Source organism: Lepidochelys kempii, chromosome 5, assembly GCF_965140285.1.
Source record: "Lepidochelys kempii isolate rLepKem1 chromosome 5, rLepKem1.hap1, whole genome shotgun sequence".
In the NCBI taxonomy this organism is placed as follows: domain Eukaryota; kingdom Metazoa; phylum Chordata; order Testudines; family Cheloniidae; genus Lepidochelys; species Lepidochelys kempii.
In genome coordinates, this window is record NC_136384.1 from 1698043 (window position 1) to 1704262 (window position 6220).

General features: G+C 58.6%; 1 protein-coding gene across 1 annotated transcript in view; it reads right to left on the minus strand.

Moving 5' to 3' along the window:
- Positions 1-3045, minus strand: part of RUSC2 (RUN and SH3 domain containing 2) — an 82635-nt gene extending 79590 nt beyond the window's left edge. The window contains exon 1 of the mRNA XM_073343289.2: positions 2721-3045. The gene's annotated coding sequence lies outside the window, so the exon portion shown is untranslated. The remainder of the gene's footprint in view (positions 1-2720) is intronic.
- Between the last annotated feature and the right edge of the window lie 3175 nt (positions 3046-6220).

The window sequence follows — 6220 nt, forward strand, 5'->3', positions numbered from 1 at the left end:
ATCTCAGTTACTTTTCAGACCTTAGCGAAGCTTCACAGCCAGCTGGAGAAGCAGGTGAGGGACACGTAAGGAACAGAAATCCCAAACCCAACCTAAAGTGCAGCCACCTTTAGGGTGGAGCACTGCAGATGTGTCACAACGCACAGCAACAAGGCCGCTCAGTTCAGGCCAGGAAGTGACTGCTGTGGCCAGCTGAAACCGCAGAGGAAATGTATGGAATTGCCCATGTTGGAATATGTCCAAGACATTGGGGTTCACACTCCAACTCGGGCAAAACCTGCCCTGGGATCTTTAATCACAGTGCCAGGAAAGCAGGACGCCAACCAAATGCACAACAGGGGGGACTGAGGGCGAGGGAGGGCCAAGCAGGGTGACTAAGGATGGGAGGGGGAGCCAGACACATGCGTGGGTCTGTTGCTCTATCTCAGAACAAGGCTGGGCAGAACTCTTTGCCAGGATATTTCATTTGGCCCTGGCTGAGGGATGTTTAGGGTTATAAACATTGATGCCTTTAGGACTGCAGCTCCCTGGGGCGTGTGTCAGTCGGTGCCCCTGCGGCACACATGGGGACATGGCACCAGTGAGTCCAGAGGCTTTTAGAGCAATTTCTAGCCCTGCTTCCATTTCATAGCGACGTCCAATAACAAGCGTCTTTCTGAATCTGCCGTGTTCCGAGACCGCAGCCAGGCCTGACCCCCTCTGCAGCAAAGCCGCCCCCGGACCCCAGCCGCCCCCGGACCCCAGGAATGCCCCACACACAAGCTGCACCGGGTATGAACGGCTGTTGTCTGGGGGGTCACAACGGAAGTGCTGACCCGCCTCTCGCTGCAGAGTCACGTGCAAACACAGGTGCCCAAACTCTGTCCTGTCTGTGCTGACAAGCAGGCCGGGCCTCACTCGCGCCGGAGAATTAGGGAAGTGCGGCCAGCAGAGACTACGCCTCCCAGCATGCAATGCTCCCCTTGAGCCCAGGAGCCCCTGCACCACAGCAGGGAAAAGTCAGCCAGAGTGAGGGACCCTGACCCAGCGTTAACCCTTTGCTCTCAGGACTGTCTGTCTATGGCTAGCAAGAATATCCAGAGCTATCAAGCTACTGCAAAGAAAGAATCGTGGTAGGGACATTAATCCTCATACTTCAGGGTCTAAACCTGTCTCTAACTATTTGGGATCAGGGGAGACCTAACGTGGGGGACAGATTCTCTCAAGTCCACTGCTGCAGGGTTCTTGCACCCTCCTCGGAAGCATCGGGTGCTGCACTGTAGAGGCAGGACAGTGCTGGGTGGAGCCCGGGTCTGATCCTTCCTAGAAACTCCTGTCTCTCACGTCAGAGCTCGGAAATAAAACCCAGCTTGTTCTGGGCGAGGTCCTTTGCTTTTTGGCAAATGCTCCCAGTCCCACGGGCCAGTGGTGGGCCTGGCGAGCCGATGCCATCGATAGCCCCCTTGGGGAGATTGAGCAGTCAGAGCAGAAAAGCCCGTGGGGTCCTGCCTGGTCCCCCATGCCCAGGGACCAGGTCTGCTGTCTATGGAACAGTCGCCCGGTTCTGCTCAGTCTGAAGCAACTCCAGCATTCAGACAGGGCTTGGGGTGTTATTTTTAACACTTGTTCACATAACTCTTGGGAGGCATCCTGGGAAGGGCTAGAGCCGAAATAGTATCCTGCGGGCACTATTTATACAGCTTCTGCCCACAGAGAGGGGGGTGCTGGGGGGCCAGAGACCCTTCTCCCAACGCTGGGGGGTGGGGGGGATTGAGCAGCCACTGCACAATGGTTTGGTGTTTGGAGCTGGCCCTCCAAACGAGCCCCACCCTGCAGCAGCCTCAGTCTCCTTGGCCCGCCATCTAGAGCGGGGAGCCCGGCAGAGGTGCCTGGCGGCTGGGGGCAGGATGGCCACCAGCACAAGAGCAGCCTGAGTGGGTGTGGTGGTGGGAAGGCAGGCAAGCATGACCCATCCGCAGGGGAGCGGGCCCCTCACTTTACACCCCCCTGTTTACTGTGCCATCAGCATGACTGGAGCTGGGGGGCGGGTTGCTAAATACGAATGCTCGTTGTGTGAACACTGTTGTGTTTAAAACATGCCTTGAGCTGTGGGGGAAGATGCCAGCCTGCCAGCCCTAGAGCCCCTATCCAGGACCAGCAGCCACCTCAGAAGATCCCTGATGGGAACGGCCTAGAGGAGCTAGGAAAATGGGAACCTTTCAAATCCCCTGCTAACCGGAGATCGGCCCCAGTCCCATTCGGTAGGGTTTTGAGTCATTTCTCTAGGGTCAGTTTCAGTGATTACAGAACCCAGCCCTGTAACTTCTCCATAAAACCACCCTCTCCCCCCCTGAAATGGGCCAGATCCCATTCTCGCCCACGCTGCTCAATCGGACAGTTAGTGCTGCGGCTGGGGAGGGCTGCGAGGAGGACATCCCCGCCACCCACCGGGAGATGCGCCGACATCGACAACTCGGGGCACTGCGCAATAATAGGAAACGAGACCGACGCTGGATCCCTACAGACCTGGGCCGGGGAACGCGAGAGGAAAGCTCTGTGCCCCATTGCAACGCAGACACGTACGATCCTCCCATAGCACACCCCGTCCTGGTAGGAATACGTACACAGTGCTGTATAGAACACGTACACAAGCCTCCTGTCACTCCCTGGGTGGGGAGACGGGGGCTACGGTGCCAATACTCAGACCTCGAGCAGTGCAAACAGACGGCTGCGGCTCCTACCTGGCTGGGTGCAGTCCCTGTACCGGCTTCCCAGGCCCTGGTCACGGCTCGCTGCAGCTGGGTGCCCAGCGCGTAAGCGATTAGATTCTCACAATGCCTGGCGCATTAGAGTGGCTGGAGAATACACGATGCAGGGCCAGTGATAATCCAAAGGAAAACCAGCTTGTCCCAGCATCGGCTCAGTGATCAGCTGGCTCTGTGCTGTAATCGGGTGTCAGGAAGAGGCTGCCAGCAGCTGCTGGAGAGCAAGCGGCGTGACAGGGCACTTCTCAGGCAGGGATCTGGGCTTAGCCCGGCTCCCCTCTCCCCGTCCTACTGCTGGCCGTGCACTGCAAAGCGCATGTGTTCTCACAGAGCCTGCGAGCCGGGGAGACGCGGGCTGCTGGCTGGCAAAGCCAGGCCCAGCCTGCTAATGAAAAGCCCAGCGTACATCCAGAGGCCCTCTCAAAGGGCATGGCAGAAATGCAGCTCCGGTTACAGAGAGCCATTTCCAGAGCACAGAGCATGAAGCTGGCTGACTGCAAACAAGCGCGCCACTCCCCAGATATCGGGGGAGGAGACCCCATGGGGTACAGTGACTGGCCTCCCATTACCACCTAGGAAGGGAGAGAGGCCCCTGGATACCGCCTCTCCCAGTTCTTCTACGCCCCCATCCTCAGCAACTGGGGAATATTAAATAACTCAGAGACTCACAGAACTCTCCCGATGGGACCCACTGAAGATCAAGTTAGACACCCGCCCCCCCAGCCTGCCTGGCCCAATCCACATCATGCCCGAAGCGGAGCTGCACCAAACAGTCTGACCTGGGAGACCAAACAGCCCCTCACTTGAACGCAATGGGCGAGGCTGCTCAGCTCCCTTTCTGCCCGCTGGCCTGCTGCCTGTTCCCTCTTCCTGAGCACAGGGCTTCACAGTCACGGGCACCGAATCCCCCAGGCCGCCTGCAGCGCCGCAGCTCCCATCCGTCCAGTTCACTCCACCGGCTGGCCTGGCCTGCTGCATGTCTGAGCCCACTCAGATCTCAGCACCACCCACACATCTGACCCTGGCTGAATTTACCCCAGGCAAGCGACTGACGAAGGAAGACACGACGGTGCCGCCCTGGGGGTGCAGCCCGGGGACAGGGGTTTGGAGAGGTTGGGTTTTCAATTTCACTTTTAGCAGGTCAAAACGAAGTCTCCGGAATGCCCAGGGGGCTCACGCTGGGCAGCAATCAGCAGGGACCAGCCTCACGCCCGAGGCATCCCCAGTGCAGCCAGCTTTGGGGCCCAGGCGGGAGGACTTGCCCTGCAAAACCTTCGAACAAGAGAGAGGGGCTGCGAATCACGCCGGCCTCGTGCTGTTCGGGGGTGCCCAGGAGCAGCCAGTTCCCCGGGGACCCAGTGTGGGGCCAGGGCAGGACTCCTGCGCTGCCAAAGGGCCCATGCTGGGGGCTGCTGTTATACGGAGGCACCCAGAACGAGGGCCAGCGACCCTGCTGATGACAGGGACGTAGGGATGCCCAGGGAGACTACAGGGCCCAGCATGCAACATTCCTTCTCAAAAAGAAAAGGAGTACTTGTGGCACCTTAGAGACTAACCAATGTATTTGAGCATGAGCTTTCGTGAGGATAGTGAGTTTGTGTTTGTGGTTTTTGGGAGGGGGGTGAGAGAACCTGGATTTGTGCAGGAAATGGCCCACCTTGATTATCATGCACATTGTGTAGAGAGTTGTCACTTTGGATGGGCTATCACCAGCAGGAGAGTGAATTTGTGTGGGGGGGTGGAGGGTGAGAAAACCTGGATTTGTGCTGGAAATGGCCCACCTGATGATCACTTTAGATAAGCTATTACCAGCAGGACAGTGGGGTGGGAGGAGGTATTGTTTCATGGTCTCTGTGTATATAAAGTCTGCTGCAGTTTCCACGATATGCATCCGATGAAGTGAGCTGTAGCTCACGAAAGCTCATGCTGAAATAAATGGGTTAGTCTCTAAGGTGCGACAAGTCCTCCTGTTCTTTTTGCGGATACAGACTCACACGGCTGCTACTCTGCAACCTGTCATTCCTTCTCAGTGAGAGCAGCCCTGCCGCACAGCATGCTGGGGCTTGTAGTCTTCGCAGGCTGCATCTCCCATTAAACGCTCCCCTCCAGTCCCCAGCAAAGTGCCAGTCTGGCCCTGGCCTAAGTCCCCAAGTTCCTGGGTTGAGCTGGTGGGAGGGACAACCGTTAGCTCCACCGGCTCGTTCTGGGGGGCCGGGGCAGCTGAGGAAGGACTCCTCCACGTTCCCACTTTCCCCCTTTTGCGACCCCACCGAGGTGCTCTGGCTGAGGAGCCCAACGCCGCCCTCCTGGCCCCCTGGGAGGGACGCAGCTATCAGAGCAACAGGGGGGCTCCCTACGCCAGGGCCACCTCCCTAGGCTGCCAGTCCCTGAGCAAGGGAAGCCAGCGGCGCTCCTCCAGCCCCCCCTTGGCTGGGACAGTCCGTTCCTTTTGCAGCAGTATCCGCGTGGCAAAAGCGGAAAGCTTCCCGCTGAGATGGGGCTGAATCCAGGGCCAGGCCTGCCGCCCCACTCTGCCAGGGCAGCCCGCTGCCAGCACCCCAGCAGTGGTGAACGGGTTCTGTGCACGTACATAAAGCTCAGCCCTGCACATGGGAGAGTCCAGGCAGGCTCCTCTTCGTGTGAAGCTATTCAACGCCGACAGGTCCCGGCACAGCTGAGCGAGACCATGCTGAGCCTGCCTCTGCATCGGGGTTACGTGTACAGTCCCAGCTACGCTGGGCTCAGACAGGAGCGACCAGCCATGCAGGCAGAAACCAAGGGCTTTAAACGTGGTCTCAAAACAGCCCAGGCTCCAGCCTCCTCTTCGGGCATTTGGCTCCGGAGTCATGCCCGTCTCTAGCAGAAACCGAGTTCAAGCAAGGCTAGAAGCCTGGCGTAGGGAGGGGCCCCTGCTCAGTTCCCACTCAGGCCTGCGGCTGCAATGGAGATGACTCAGATGCAACCAGTGCTGTGCAGGGTCCATAACGGCAGCTAATAACAGCTAACTTCTTATACAGTGCTCTTCATCCAGAGAGCTCCAAGCGCTTTGCAAAGCAGGGCAGTGCCATTAAAGCAGGTGGGGACACTGAGACACACAGCGGGGAAGTGACTTGCAAGGTCCCCCAGCAGGCCAGTGGCAGAGCTGGGAACAGACCCCAGGTCTCCTGAATCCCCGTCCAGAGCTCTAGCCACTAGGCCACACTGCCTCCCTTCCCCTCGAGCCCTTCTCACAGACGCTGGAGTGCACAAGAACCCGCAGGACCCCCCCCCCCCCGAGTGTTACAGCCCATAATACAACGTGACAGGGAACGGACGGACTTTCACAAGTGGGCTGGAGCCAGGCGCCCCAGCAGCGGAGCACACAGCACCAGCCCGAACACTGCTAACATCGCCGTTCTCACACCAAACCAGGGCTCTTTGTCTGGGTTCAAGCTGACCCAGCACAGGTGATCCCAGCCCAGGGTGAGGCATAGCCT